We start from the raw sequence: 17,346 nt of genomic DNA, 5'->3' as shown, positions 1-17,346 counted from the left end.
AAATTGGAATGAAGGAGTTAAAGTTAGCGGAGAGAGAGAGAGAGAGAGAGAGAGAGAGAGAGAGAGGGAGAGAGAGAGAGAGAGAGAGAGAGAGAGAGAGAGAGAGAGAGAATATGAGAAATAAACAAGGCAGAGTAGGCTAACGTATGGAAGGTATGAGAAAAAGAAGAATGAAAATTAAAACAGGTGAAAGAATGCCTGTGCAGTACGCTTAAGTGACAGAGGTGTGAGGATGACAGGCAATGGAGGCAGGTGAACAAAGAAGAGTACGCCAGAACGGTGGAGGACGAAGAGAGGAGAATACGTTGAGGGCGAGAAAGATTAGAGGGTGATTCAGTAGAAAAAGAATGAGAAAAAGAAAATACAGTGAATGAGAGAAGAAAAGTTAGCGAAAGAGGGAGAAGACAGTAAGCAAAAGTGGATGAGAATGAAAAGAAAGATAATGAAATGCGTGAGAAAAACAATACACAGAATGAGAGAAGACAAAGGTGAAGTGAACGACGGAGGTGATAGTACGGAAAAGTGGATGAGGTGCGAGAATGAAAAGAAATATAATGAAAGACAATAAAAAAAATGAGAAAAAAATAAAAGGAAACAAGGGAAGAGGAAGATCAGCTTGCTAAAGTATGGGGAAGTGCAAGAATGAGAAGAAAATCAATTGAACCAGGAGAGTGAGAAGAGTGATAGTTCTCTGACTACTTCCCTGCAAATAATTCATAAAACCCTGCGACTCATTGGAGTAGTAGGCAAGAAGGTTAAGAAAATTATTAGGAAAAAGGGCAGTGACAGTAGGTTAAGGCAGTCTAGACGACGTGCTTGAAAAAGAAAAGGAGCAGAGAACGAGAAAGGGCAAATCTGTGGTAGACAAGAAAAGGAACAAGAGTGTGAGAAGAAGGCAATAAAAAAGTGAAAGGAACAACAATGAAAGAGAACACAAAAGCAAACTAGGTGCTGGAATGAGGAAAACATAGCGAATGAGTAGAAACAAAATTAAAGCAAATGAAAGACAACTGTGACAGCAAGCAAAAGTGGGCGATTTGTGAAAACGAGAAGAAAGACAAAAGCGCGTGAGAGACCGAGACAACAGTAGCCTACTCCAAAGTGGACGAGCGTGAAAAGAAAGACAATAAAGGCACTGGGAAGAGGGAAAGTACGCTAAAGTGGTGGAGGAAGTGCGGGAATGAGGAAACAACAATGAGGGAAAGAGAGTGTGAGGGAGACAAGAGGATGAGTCAGAGCCTAATCCCAAGGCACAGCAAGACCCGTGTAACCAAAGCTGGCGTGAAGTGGCAGCGTTGTAGGCAGGTCCCTCTTCCCTCCAAACCCCCATTCCCCTCATCCCTACCACCACCACCACCACAATTCCACCCAACCCCCATCCTGCCGCCACTACCACAATCCCACTCAACCCCCATTCCTCCATCCCTGACACCACCACTACAACCCTACTCAACCTCCTTACCCCCATCCCTGACACCACTACCGCAATCCCACCCAACCCCCATTCGCCCATCCCTCCCACCACCATTACACCTCAACCACTCTAATCCCCTTATACCTTGAATTCAGCTGCGTAGAAACACATGCAAGGTACGCCCACGCTCCTAACCCGCCCATTCTCATACTGGTCACACACACACACACACACACACACACACACACACACACACACACACACACACACACACACACACACAAGTCCTTAGCCCTGTAACCATACAACTGAACCACACAAACACAGACCTTCAACCCTGCGACCTACACATCACACCTGTCGAGCATATACAGGTAATTATTCTTACATATTTAAGCAGATGCCCTCAGAAGAGTAAGCAGATGAGGACATGTATATACTTACCATACAAAACATTACATTCACAAACATTTGCGTTCACTTTTATTGTCTTCAGTAGAACGACGTCTTAGGTTTTTCTGATACTTGTAGACGATTTTTTTCTGTTTAGGAGAGATTTCCCCAGTACGAGAGGTGTATCTTAAGCTGAAGAGTCACGTTCTGGCAGTACTAGTAAACCACAAAATGTCATTGCAGTTAAGTGACTGATCATGCTGGATCTGATTTGTTAGTTGCGTAAGATTTTCCTTATCTACACCTGTCACACTGTGCTTATGTCTACACCAACTTGATCTAAAACTGCCATCTCTCCATCTTTAATGCTCACTTGTAACAACAGAGTAACATTAGAATATGTGAATATGATGGTACTCAAGTAGATATACTGTGGGAAATATGTAGAACCATAGTATTGTCAGTTTCTACCAGTGAGCTATGCAACAGAAACTAAGAAGGAGGGAAATTTAGGCCAAGATGAGGTGATAGAATAGTAGAATGAAAGGGTTAATACAAAAAAAAAAAAAAACATATAGGCTATAGCAACACAAATTCGTAAATACTGTGTTAGCGATAACGACGAAAAGAAAGCTTTCTACAAACACAGTGATACTATAGCTCATAAACATCTATACTTCCCAGATGAGTTCAGTGTCTACTCCACTGAAATACTCCCTGTATCCACGTTACATCCACACAAGGATTTACAGGCCCAAACATCACCAGATTTAAAATAAAACGCTCTAACCAAGTCGAACCTAACCACTAGAATCTAATGTAGTCTACTATAAACTAACCTCACCTACGTAGTTCTACTCTGCTTATTATCACATATTTTATTTTTGCATTATTATTAGCATCATCATCCTGGCTCTTATATGCCAAAGTGTTGTGAGGTAAGATCAACAAAAAGAAAGTACGTAATTGGGAGAACTAGCTACAGCATAGCTATAAAAATGATAGACATTCATTCACATCCGGGATCCTGACAACACTTTACACGTCTCACCATATACCTGTATTTTCGTGTTTAACTCTAGTTCACATACACCTGTCTGAAAAAGTCAGTGTAGATTATCAGATTAAATAAGGGGTGCCAAAAACTTGTCAGTTATGGTCTTCAGTATTTACACACCGTACCTCATCTAACCAACTCGATGCCCTGTTTTACCTTGGCTTAAATCTGTTCTTATCTATCCTGACCAAACTTAGTCTGTCCTTACCCAAGCCTTATCTAAGCTCACCCACACCAGCCTAATCTAACCAAGCCTCGTGTACCCTGCGCTAACCAGACCTAATCTAATCTAAGGTGACCTCATGTAAGGCAGCCTTCTCTCCCTCAGTGGCAGAGGTGCGACACCCCAGCTTGCCACTGCCGCAGCTCCTGCCTAGTGGCGTGACACAGCCGCGGCTCCTGGGGGTAAGTGCTCTTATCTGAGGCCTGCTCTGAGCCGCCCATGTGGTCACGCAAACACAACTGCACACGCACACCAAAATACACAATACATCCTTGCACATATACTAGCTGTATCCCAAATATCTACACACACACACACACACACACACACACACACACACACACACACACACACACACACACACACACACACACACACACACACACACACACACACACACACACACACACACACACACACACACACACACACACACACACACACACACACACACACACACACACACACACACACACACACACACACACACACACACACACACACACACACACACACACACACACACACACACACCGTAATGTTAAAAGGTATCAGCATAAACATTTCCTTATTTGTATACTGTAAACTTGGGATAAATGCGTATCAGTACTTCAGTTTTTCTGATTAATAATGCCTCTTGCTCAGGCGTATTTCATCACCTTGAGGTTAACATCAACTTGTCTAAGTAATGTCATACATAAAAAGTCATACAACGTCACACTAAATGATGTTTGCGCTTTCCCCCCGACTTTCCTTGTGATCTGAGGTGGCGTCGAAGGAGACCTGTAGTTTATGACCCTTTACCAGTTAGACTTCTACCTTAACATTCCCATGGCCCTTTCTTGTGAAAAAGAATCTTGTCAAAATATAATTACATACTGTACGCAATTCTCTAGCAGGTATAGAAATTAACTGCAATAATGTCACACGGATTCTTCAGTATTTGCTTGCCTGTCAACAAGGTGAGCAGTGATGCGCCTGATTACATTTATCAGTTAGTTAACACTTGAAGGTATTATGTCTGGCAAAAATTAATGACAAACAAGGCCAATGACCGAAAAGGCGAGGTATAGAGAGTATGAGTATGCATAAATGCTATAGAGTACCAGTGCATTAAAGAATTATGCAATGTATGTAGCACTCATACATACATATATATAAGTTATGTATGTGAGAGAGAGAGAGAGAGAGAGAGAGAGAGAGAGAGAGAGAGAGAGATTCTCCCGGTGCGATACCAAGCCACCGTAGGCAACGTCACCAGGTCAGGAAATGTTGAGTGTGTGCAGGTGGGAGGGAGAGCTTGGGTTTCCCGGGGGACCAGAGGCGCTCACCATCACACCTCGCTTCATTTACAAAGGTAACCAAGAAATAGCAGGCCAGGCAAGAACAGGAAATGTAGTATTATACTCCTGACACAAAATATGTTAGGTAGATGGGAGGGCTCCGCATAACCTCAGATGTCGGGGAAACGTAAAGAACTTAAACTCCATCCGGTGCTTCTATTCCATTAATTTTTTCACTTGTCACAACTGATTGGTCGCATATTAATTTAGTTTAAGAATACTCGCGGTATGTAGTATATTAAAATTTTCTGTGTGCTACAGCACAGTACTATAAAAATATATATCCTAATTGCCGACTTGCAAAATTCCCGCAAGGTAGGTGGTGGGTGTCCAGTACATAAAAAGAAATCTCCTCGTACAGAAGTTTCTGCCTTTAAATATCACTGTCAGATTCCTTACGTATCGCTGTGAAAAACAGCGAGAGGATCTGAAAACAAACATTCGTAGCTAAATTGTCTTGAAACAATTACCTCTCTCAGATAGAAGCAAAAATTTTATAAATAATCGAAGTCAGCCGGCACGCGAAATGTCAATGACATTAGAAAATACATAGACAACGCTACACTCTTGCAACCTTCCATCTGCCCAAGCACATACCACCCACCTGCCTGCACACCTAACGACATTAAAACTTATGACATTAAAATGTAAAAATTTCGGTGGTTTATCCATAGTAATAATGAAGTTATGAGCAGATTTCATGAAATTATGACTAGTTATTTTTATTATTATTTTTTTTAGGCAGTCACATGTGCATCCGGAGGGGGGGGCAAGGGGGGGCAATTACCCCCCCACGGAATTTGACGGCTTCAGTTCTTGTTCAAGGATGATTGAGTGATTTGGGTTGATTCATGCATTCTATCACTGCGTTTGATGTAAGTCATGTAACTGATGTAAGTATATGCCTATGCCTGTTTGGAGTGTGTGTATTTTGATATAACCGCACATATATGTATACTTTCTTTTATTTTGCCCTCCTTGCAAAAATTCGTGCGGACGCCCCTGGACAGTCATTTTTGATGATTACATAATAGTTGAGTCATGAAACTTCATACATAATTAGATATTCATATAATCATTTATCATGCACAATTTCTGCCTCCTAGGCGTAATAATTGCAAAGTTTTATAAAATGCATTAAAATAATCAGTTTTATGTAGTTTTGCAGTTTCATAACACTGTATAATCGCATGACATTCTAACTACCAAACGGCACCAGGAGGCATACTGTCAAATATTTCTGGAGAGTATGAAGCCTATACCTGTACAGTATTAGGTTCTGAGTCCTAGCCCGGAAACTATTTTTTTTTTACGTTTTCAAAAAAAAAAAAAAAAAAAAAAAACTATTTAAGATACAGCATTTTACCTATCAAAAGGCACCAGTTCACTGTAAGACACATAACTATGTGAAATTTCATGGCTCTATAGTGAGTACTTTCTGAGTTCTGGCCCGGAAACGAAATCTCTACGCCCGGCCAGCTGCCCTGCCGCCCAGTTCTACGGACGGACACCTATTGATCCCAGTGATAACAACACCCTCCTCTGACTGTCAGGTGGAGGGTAACGAGCGTCACGCAAGACTGAGCACGAGGAGAGTCTGTTGATGGTTCTGATGAGAGAGAGAGAGAGAGAGAGAGAGAGAGAGAGAGAGAGAGAAAGGCGCACTGTTGAGGGTGGCAGAAAAGGGGATGGCCCAGGCTGCGGCAGCTCTAGGGACCGAATTTATAAACTCTCCTAGGCATCAGTTTTGTATCATTGGTTACCGATACTTTAATCATCAAGGATCCAGACAGGAAACACTTCATAATCAAAATAGAGTGAAGGTATAAATGGCAACCCGGGAAAAACAACAAGATCTGTGCTATGGAGGCTTTTTTATTACAGTAAACACTGAGTAGAATGGTTTACAAATACGGACCAGGATAAGCGAGTCATTTAGGTGCGAACGTTGGTGGGCGAGGGGAGAGGCTCGCCGCAGCTTCCCAACGTAATGATTTATCCGGCTGTACCTACACCAGACCTAGCTTACCTTTGTGTACCATCTATGATACAAACGATTGCAAGTGGATCGATATTACTTAACTAAGAAAGCGTAACCATGGCGAGTCCAGGGAATCCTGATCTCCCTTAGTGTTCATATGCGTAATTTTGATCCCTTGAACAAGTATGTAGTGTTACCAAATAAATAATGTCATTATTTGTGTCAAAACTCATTATCGTATGAATCTGACCATATTGACGAGGATCTGTAGTTTATGGCTGCAAAATAAACTGAGTTAATCGTACTTTCTTTTTGATGTTATAAATTATAAAGTGTCTGTCGTCAGTAAGTTTAAAAATTGTGGAACGCCCCACTTCTCTTAACAAATGCTGGATATACTCGAGCTAGTACTTTTTGTACTTCTTCTAAAATTTAGAACACTTTCTCCTGCATAACCTAGAATGAAATCCTTCGGTTAAGTACAGTTTCTTCTGTGGTATAGAATAATGACATATCGCAAAAGTATCTTCCATAACTGATTATAAGTTCTCATCATAAGCTACGCTCTTCTTTTTTAACCTAAAATGAAAGCCTATACCAAACTCCTCATTCCATCTGACCTCGAATGATGGCCAATTCCAGACACTCTCCCAGCTCTATCTTGCACAGATGTTTACCTTGTAGTTTTTATGCAATCTCAATCTTTACTTCACTGATAGTACACTATTTATTTATGCTGTTTTTACTAGTCCAGTCCTCAGACTTCATTCATTTATTAAATATACTCGATACACACTTGCCATCCTTCACCTTAGTGTGACTACTCGGTCCTGTACGCGAACGTATTTTTGCTCACAATCATGTTTTTTTGTGTATATGAATGTGCAGCGTTCGTGACTCACCATTTTTACAGTCAAGCTAGTTTTTGCCTCAGCCAACGAAGTTGGAGGAGGTTATTTAATCACCTATGTTTGTCTGTCTGTCTGTTTGCCCAGACGATACCGTATCTCCAAAAGTTCTCTGTGAATTTGAATGAAAATTTCTGGATGGATGGGTCGTGGGCCAAGGAAGAAGTGATTAAATTTGGGGACGGATCCGGATCCGGAGTATCCCGCACAATGTCTCCAAAAGTTCTCAGTGAATTCCATTGAAATTTTGTGGAAGGGTGGGCCATGGACCAAGAAAGAAATGACTAAATTTTTTGGTTGATCTGGATCCGGATCCTTTTTAATGGCATGGTCGGAGGTATGCGCTCTCTGGGTGTTGTCTTATTTTTACGTAGTCCATTTAGTTGTGTTAATGAACTGTACTCGTTGACATTCTTCATTGCTACTATATTTTGATACTCGATTCCTTCAGCAAGACGACCTCTTTCTATTGTTATTGATTTATTTATTTTTTTAATATATTGGTTTCAGTCCTAGCTCCACAAGGAAATTTTATGCTGCCCCTTAAATCTAGGCTTTATGAGTAACTTCCACTAGCCCCTTCACTAGAAGGATGTACATTTCATTCCTGTAACCACAAGACGATTTTATTGAGGTTAGAAGAGACACCTCATAATGAACGGGTTGAATATAGGATCTCGCCTTCTCTTTTGCATGGATTTCACAATCCTGCATCACACACTGTACTTCATGCTTCACACTCGAGTACCACAACCGTCAAATCTCTCTCGTACTTGAGGCCTGGCAAATGAGTCCTCACCTGGCACCTGTAGCACTTCAAGAACGCCCTCACGTCCCCTCGACTAGGTCTCCCCACCACCCACATTGTCGGACCCTTGTGGTTCCTTCGTGCTCTGATGAAGGCCCCTTGAATCGGCGCAAGAGTTGAAAATTAATTAATGATGTGCGGTGGGATTTTGGGAGGAAAACAAAAAAGAGTTTCCTGCGATAATTTATAGCAGCTGCTAATTAGAAATGCTTTTCTTCTCCTCCTGCTTCTCGCCGTGGGTGCAATTTAGGCCTGTAATGAGCAGTGTAAGATCTCTTAAGGGAGATTAGGGAGATTTTTCTATTTTTGTCACTCACTTAACAGCTGCTTCTCGCTGCATTCATTTATTCTGGGGAGATACAAAGGAGACTGAGCTTTTTCCTCTGCAAATTTGCCAAATGAGGTAACAATCCTTCCATTTCTCCACACCAAACTGAGCCCAACTTCAGTACGCTAATTCTACTTGATCTGCTTCAAGCAGATGTGTCCACCACTCCAAGTCCATCATATCTAATCCCTTCACTATCCTTTACCTGGATACCGGACATGAATTTACCTCTCTCTCTCTCACACACACACACACACACACACACACACACACACACACACACACACACACACACACACACACACACACACACACACACACACACACACACACACACACACACACACACACACACACACACACACACACACACACACACACACACACACACACACACACACACACACACACACACACACACACACACACACACACACACACACACACACACACACCTGCAAAGAAGAGCTGACGTTGCCCACATAAATTGTAAAGCAAATACATCATCGCTTGGCCATTTTTTAGCTCGTGTCCTGACAGCAACCAAATTACCCAGACACCTCGCTTCTTCCTTCCACCACCCACCACCACAACCATCTGTCTGCCACCGAATGATGGTAAAAACACCAGCTTGAGCTATTTTTTTTAGTTCCTGTCCTGCCTGATTTTCCAAACTCGTCACGCCATACTGACAGTACTACGTACCTCATTTAGTTGCCAATCCCCGGGTGATCAGAAAACATGCCAAAACCTAAGCAGTTTCTAAAATCGTGTCCAGCTCGTAACTTACCTCTAAAACCTTTTCACATCTTCTTTCCAGCACCGCATACCTCCTTCTTCAGAGACTTCCGGAACGATCATAAGGTACCAAAATTCGGCAGTATTCAAACTCGTGTACTGCCTATATCCTGCTTCCACAGACTTCTCACTCCTTCCTCCCTGCACCATCCACCTCACCCGTCTGTCAGTCGCCGAACGATCTGCTTGTGGGCCTAATCTAATGACGGCGCCATTCATTCACTCAACCCACTCGTGATGGGAACAAAGGGAGTCCATATCCCCTGGCAAACAAGATCATTCCACAACACTTGATCTGAGCCGCCTGGGAGCATCATACGGTGTGACCAGGTACAGACACAACAGCCTCCACACACACACACACACACACACACACACACACACACACACACACACACACACACACACACACACGGGCAAGGCAGGAAGAGAAGCCCAGCTGAATGAACAAACTGAAAAACAATGACAAACATGAATGGGAACACGGAACACATGGGGAAAAAAAACACACGAATAGTAGGCACAAGCGAATCAGGAGCCGAAACACATAAGAAGGAACAAACGAGTATCTAATAAATGCACATGTGGTGGTATGCATAACAAGAATGAAGTGCTTAAACATAGTAGGAAAAGAAAAACGTGTAAATGAACAAGCAATGCACTAAAAAATATACGAATGGGGATATAAAGTAAAGAAGGAAAAGTCTCAAATGGAAGTATTAACAAAGTAGGAAAACGCATAAAGATGCAAAACGATGCAATACAAACGACACGAATGTAAGCAATGAAGAAAGAGTACAAATGTAGGCTAAGTAAGCCTGGAAGAAACATGAAAGAATGCACCCGCGACGCACTTACAATTGCACGAATGGAGGCATAAAACAAAGACAAAAAACACGAAAGAATGCATGAAGAGAGCAGGAACAGAATGAAATCGGACGAGAGACTAAAACACACGAATGCAGGGATAAAAGAAAGTAAGTAGAGAACACTAATTAAGGTTTAATAATGACTGACATGGAAACAACGACTCGTCAATAAGTGATTCATATGTCAAGAGGAAATGCACGAACTTGGGAATATACAAGAGAGATAAAAAGTACTAATGAAGGAACAAGATGAAAGTGAAATAATGGAGGCGCAACGGAAGCCACTGAGATATATACAGATTAATTCACAAATCAAGAACAAAGAGAAACACAAGTAACGGCACGAATATAACAGGGAGATTGAGAGAGAAGAAAAAAGCAAGTAATGTATTAGCCAGTCAAAATCTCACGTCAGCGACAGACGTTGGTAGATGAAGTACTGGAAAGCAGTGAGCAAGGACATAAAGAGGCACGACCGCCAAGCAGAGAGATTCCAGCTTAGTAGGAAACACGAACCCCACGACCAAAATTAAAGAACGAACGAACACACACACACACACACACACACACACACACACACACACACACACACACACACACACACACACACACACACACACACATTATATATAAATAAATAAATATCTATGTCTATCTATCTATTTGTCTGTCTATCTATACACACACACACACACACACACACACACACACACACACACAACACAGGTATAATAACAGTAGAACAAAAATTATACTAAAACCAGGAACACACACACACACACACACACACACACACACACACACACACACACACACACACACACACACACACACACACACACACAGGAACCAACGGGTCTGCCAAAATCTTTACAGAGGGGCACATGCAAATATACAATCGCTAAAAAATATTTAACCATTTTATTGGGGTGGCGTGTTCTTGTATTATACTGTTTTTATCTACAGGCTTTATTATCATGCCATACTGGACTATCTAGAATGAAAGGAGTTATTAAAGGCTTTATTTAACACTTTCATTTCACAAAGTTTATCCTAAGCAGAATAAATCGTACGAAGATAACAGTAATAAAGTAGAGATGATGTTACCCCGATACCATGAGTCAAGAAATGAAGTAGGGCGGACTGCCAAGCAGGAGAGAGAGCGAGAGGTGTGTGTGTGTGTGTGTGTGAAGACCGCTGTACACGAATCCCACAACATTGGAAGCAACAGAACCCTTGTACATCGGTAAAGCAGTTTTTACCTCACGCGTTGGGAAGCGAACGGAATGGTGACGTTTTCAGTTGTGAGGTTGGTTGGCTGGCTATGTGTGTGGGTAAACAAGATATGAACGGCCTGAGCTATCAACATGAAACATTCAGGGTATCAAGATTATGGCCAAAATCTTGGACGAGTTCGAAAATGGGCTCTTGGAGTCAAGGTCAAGGGCATCAAAATAGCAGTCAAAGGTCAAGTAGTTGACCTTTTGTGAACCTGACCTTGACCCTAAGTGCCCAGTTTCGAACTTGTCCAAGGTTTGGGCCATATCTTGATACGCTGAAAGTCTCATGTTGATAGCTCAAGCCGTTTATGAGATATCTTGTCTACCCACACACAAAACCAGCTAAACTCACAACTGAAAACATTACCACTCCGATCGCTAACCACCCGCGTTGCGAAGCGAGCTGAGCAGTAATGTTTTCAGTTGTGAGGCTGGCTGGCTGGCTTTGTTTGTGTGTGTTTTACATACTGAATTTGCGTCATACCAGAAATTGAAGTGCAAAATTATGTGCGGAGGTGAGGAGGAAAAACTTTCCGGTTACGCGGTTGTTGAGATCCCATCGTGAGATGGCTTCTAGTTAATTTTCCTTTTTTGCTGCTACTAATCGATTAACTTTGTTTATAAGAGAGGCATTTCGAACTAGAGGAATTAGATATATGACATTCAAAAACCTCTTAACTGTTGGAGGTTCTGTCTGAGTTTAATATAATCGTCTAGTGGTACCCTGTACTCTTTACATTAACTACATGCATTTTACTTTAACTTTGGCTAAAACTGCCATCTCTCCATCTTGTATGCTGAGTGGTTACTATAGATTCACATTCAGAAATGATGCTAGTCTAAATGCTGCGGTATACTAATATCACTAAAGTATGGTGCTAATAAAAAATTGGTTTTATGGAAAGAATGTGTAGCCATACTGTTGTTTAATTCAGGTATAGACTTTGGGGAATAAGCTGCAAAAGGACAAATCTCCTCCATGTTAAAGTGAATGCAACTATTATCAAAAGGAAATATTTGTCATCTGAGTGAAGAGGTTATGTAGTGAAGCTGGGTGGATGGAAGAGGTCAGTCAGAGAGAGAGAGAGAGAGAGAAGGGGAGGCCGCAGTACGGGAACAATTGCAGCGACGCCCTCTATTTAATGGCCCTATATCTCAGCTGCACAGATTTATGGATGCAACCAGCGTTTTCCCCCGACTGCCCGGCTCTGTATTGTTGCCCACGCATTTTACATGCCGCTTTAGAAATTCCATACCTGCCAGCCCCAGCATTAACCAATTCAGTCCGAAGATCTCATTTTAGTTTAATACCTGTTACTGTTAACAGATGAGTTTATTCAGCTCAGGCAGAATCTCTGTTAGTGAAGGGACTACGAAGTTGGAAGAAGTTATGTATTCACCCGTTTGTCTATTTTGTCCACAACATATTTCAAAAAGTTACAGATGGATATCAATGAAATTTTGTGGATATATAGGTCTTGGGCCAAGAAAAAAATGGTTAAATTTTTGTGGTGACTTGAGCTCAAGTCCCGGTTCAGGACTCCTTTCTGTTTGTTGGTCTACAAGGTATCTCAAAAAGTTATTGATGGATTTCAATGAAATTCGTGGATATATGGATCATGGACTAAGAAAGGGTTGATTAAATTATGGTGGTGATCCGAGTTGTCTGGTTTAGGCGCTGGCGGACGTATGCGCACTCTGAAGGTACTTAGCTTGTTTCTTATTGCTACCAGACTTTTATATTCAGCTTACAGAAAGATAGTACCTTGATAATAAAGGGATTGATGCAGACTCCATGTAACCTCTCAAGGTCGAGCACTCTAAAATTAAATAAAATTGTCTGGGGAGACGGGAATAAAACAGACGTTACATCCTTGCGCCCAAAGGGTTGTCCATCGACACGGTCTGTTCCCTACTTTGGCAAGACGCAAACCCGGCGCTGCTGATGTGCAAAAACGAGACACAGGATAATTCCACCCACTCGATATGATCCGATTCTGCTTTGTACCTATGAGTTCCCGCGACCGTGTCCGATGATAACCTTTTTTGAATTTCCTACCAGGCTGACTGCGTAGCTGTTCTGAGCTGTTTTTGCACGTAACTCTCAGCAAAACACATAGAGGCAGGGTAATAAAAAGCCTTTAAGGTCAGCTGACCAGCATGGAGAAAACCATGCAGTAGCCCTTGATATTTCTAAAGCTTGTGACAGAGTGTGACACCTTTCCCTATTATCCAGACTCCCTTGCTATGGCCTATCATCTTTTGTTCCTCAAATGGCCTCATATCTTAATGACAGAAACATAAGCGTATGATGTATATTCCAATTTCCACTCGATTAATGCCGGTGTGCAACAAGGATCTGCTCCGGCTCCAGCCGTATTCCAGCTTCATGTGAATGATCTCTTGTCTGTCACTCATAATCCCATTCACTCATATGCAGATGACTCAACACATCACAGTTCATTCCCACTTAAACACCCATTTACAGAGTTTAATATCTCTAACTCACAACTTAGTACAGCAATCTCCATAAATCAAGACATCTCAGATCACGGAATGGGGACAAAATGACATTGTTTGATTTAACGCTAGGAAAACCGAATAAATACAATTTACTAATAGACAGATATTGCCTGACTCCTATATTACCTTCAGTGCTACTATTATTCCTATCTCTATCACTAAAGGTATTGAAAATCTCGATCTTTCACTTAAAAATACCTTCAGCTGTACTTCTCATGTTAGATCACTTGCTAAAACCGCTTCAGAGAAACTTGGATTACTGTACTGAGTCCGTAACTTCTTCACTGACGAGCAGTTAACTGTAATTTACAAGAGTCCTGTGCGCTCTCGTATGGAATATTGCTCACCCTTGTGGAATGGATGTGAAGAGGTTGCAATAAAACAACTGGACAAAATTCAGAACAAAGCTATTAGAGTTATTAATAACCCTTCTGATACAAATGAACTACCTCCCCTACAAGCAAGAAGGAATGTTGCCTCCCTTACATTATTTTACAGATACTTTTATGGCAAATACTCAGACAAAGTTGCATCCATTGTACCACCTCTCCACGCCTTCCCCCGCCCTACACGGGCATCAGGTAGCGCTCATGACTACACTGTCACACTGCCATAGTGCAGAACTTCACCCTATCAGAATTCTTTTATTCCCCGAATTGCATCACCTTGGAACTCGCTTTCCCAGAGTGGTTTCCCCCGAAACTTCAACCTACGGCTGTTCAAATCCAACTGTTGCAGATTTTTTTATGAATGAAGGACACCTGTAACCAGGTGTATGGATTATTTTTTTCTATTCTTTTGTTACTCCTTCCTCTGTTCTGTTATTTTAAAAAAATAATCAAAAATCTGCTCGAGCGTATGAATTGTACAAAAGACTAACAAGCAGATTACCTGTTTTTCAATAATTTACTTAGTTAAATTTTTTAAACTAGATTTTTACTAAGTTTCTTGTCTTGGTTTGTTTTTGTATATCATTACTAGGGCCACAAACCTATGCAAGAAGGCAGTGGTTGGTGGAGTGAGCTTTATGCCATGTTCGAAGATGTGGTCATATGTGCTAACCCTATGAAAACCAAATGGGCAAATGACGTGCTTGTGTGTGTGTGTGTGTGTGTGTGTGTGTGAGAGAGAGAGAGAGAGAGAGAGAATTAATCAACAAACACCACGATAACACACGCGGTGAATCATCCTTTCTCTTCCCCAGTATAGCTAGTGCATACAAACATTCCAAGAACCTTAGTCTAGACAGCTAAGGAGTTTTCAAGCAATTTCTCCTTAGTGATAGATAATAGATATTATTCTTTACATGGTTTCTATATCCTTCAAGTATCGGTATGGTTTGCTTTTTAACAAACGAGAATATGATCGTTGTCACTAGGATGATGTGACTTTTATTTTATTTTTGCCAGCTCCAGACAGTTTTCTTAAGTTTAGGAGAGTGTACTGATGATGAAGAAATTAAGGCAGCCTGGTATTTACTCTTCTAACTATAAAAAGTTATCCTAAGCTAAGTAAAAACGTCAGGAAGCAGCAAGAACAAAATAAAAAATACGACGTGCTCAGTTAACATATTATAAGCTGCAGTGAGCTGGTATGGAACACTGTGGGTGCTGGGGAGCCTCCTGTGTAGTAGTTATAACCACAGGCTCATCTGAACGTGAACCCTATAAAATGCATGCTGAAGTTGCTTTACCCCTACAGCTTACCATCTTCCTTTGAGGGGATAGAGAGGATGTTGGGGGACGTTTGTATAACTAGGCAATGGAGCCGGTAGGTTTTATCAGTGCCACCATGTGAAGGCGTCCCACTCCAGCACCGAGCCTCCAAAGCTGACGAGAAGATGGCCCCAAGACGATGCAGTAGTAATGCAATCAGACAGAGACACACTGCATTACTCTTGCCACCTACCACACAATTGGCAGACGAGAACCATGACAGGCAGACACAGGCACGTTCCCAACGCTTCTCGTCAGCATCAATTAGAGATAACAGGCAGGCATCGACAGGCAGAGAGACGTCTCCCGTCGTCCTCCAGGCAAACTGATCAGAGATAGAAAAGGGGACAAAAAGACAGAGAAACGGAGATAAAGAGACAGAGACGTTCCTTGCGCTACTCGTCAGCATCAGTTAGAGACAACAGGCACACACTGACAGGCAGCGAGAGGCTGCATCCAGTCTCCCATCCCCTTCAAGGTGCAATGCTTAGATACAGAGGAACAGACAGAAAGACAGGAACGGACAGAATGTTACAAGAACGTTCAACGCTCATTGTCTGCATGAGTTACAAACAGCATACAATCACTGACAGACAAAGATATGACAGTTTGCCGTCTGCCTGTAGGCCATGATCACAGACAGAGGAACTGACAAAAAGACAGAGGAATGGCCAGACATACACAGCATAATTTATTATGCTTCTCGTCAGTATCAGTTATGCACAGCAGGTACGCATGAACAGGAGTAGACACGCTGCGTCAGTTCCCCGTCATCCTCCAAACGCAGTAATAAGAGACACTAGAATGGATGGACAGACATTAGTTATTTCGTAATTCCCTTCATGAGGCGGGAGGTTATCCCTAAGTTAAGAAAAAAACCGTCTAGATGATGTACTCGTAATGAACAAAGAATACTGATGCCAAACTAGTGGAAGGGTTATGATACAGAATACTCTCTCTCTCTCTCTCTCTCTCTCTCTATGTATATACATATACACACACAGTATATATATACACGATTCTGTTAACGAGAAAAGCCCAGATGCCTTACATGTGATCAGCTGTCATAACGTTGTAAAGTGAAGCAGTGACCTCAGCCTCCTCATACCTTCGAAACAACCCAAGAGAGAAGGAAAATTCTCCTTTTCTGTCTAAAAACAAACATATAGGAACCATTTCCAGTACTAAAGACAGACAGTGACGTTCTGTAAGTATAAAAGACAGAGGGACAGGCAACCCTAACAGAATATGAAACAACTGGATAACCATTCAGGTCAGAATTAAAGGGGAGGAGAGGTAAGAGGGGCGCTTTCTCGGTGTTTGAGCCGGGAAAGGCGCTGCCATCATGATTAGACTCATGAAGCAAAGAGTATGGTGGGGGGAGGGGGGCGAGATCGGAAAGACAACCCCGTCAGAATAAAAAAAATATAGCATACTGGTACACGTCACGATCATTAGTCAGTGCATGGGTCCCGTCAAAGGATGAGAGGCAAAAGAGGCGGTTCCTTTAAATATGATAAACAGAAACTAGTTGTAAGAATCTGCGAGGCAGAGAGAGAAAAGCACCCCATCAGAATTTACGAGAGAGAGAGAGAGGCACTCCGTCCCAACGAAAGACAGAGAGACATGGAGGCGCTCGTCTTCAGAATCGGACAGACACGGAGGCGCCCCTCGTTAGAATTTGCGAGACGGAGGGAACGGCGCTT

The 17,346-nt window shown here is 42.0% G+C and overlaps 1 pseudogene; it reads right to left on the bottom strand.

The window, feature by feature from the left end:
• Positions 1-3,188: 3,188 nt before the first annotated feature.
• Positions 3,189-17,346, bottom strand: part of LOC145397802 (innexin shaking-B pseudogene) — a 46,981-nt pseudogene continuing 32,823 nt past the window's right edge.

Source organism: Coenobita brevimanus, chromosome 43 (genome assembly GCF_032717465.1).
Source record: "Coenobita brevimanus isolate Jiangsu-jjx chromosome 43, ASM3271746v2, whole genome shotgun sequence".
Lineage (NCBI taxonomy): Eukaryota > Metazoa > Arthropoda > Malacostraca > Decapoda > Coenobitidae > Coenobita > Coenobita brevimanus.
Note: the sequence above shows the minus strand (reverse complement) of the source record. Positions and strands in the feature narration are given on the sequence as shown.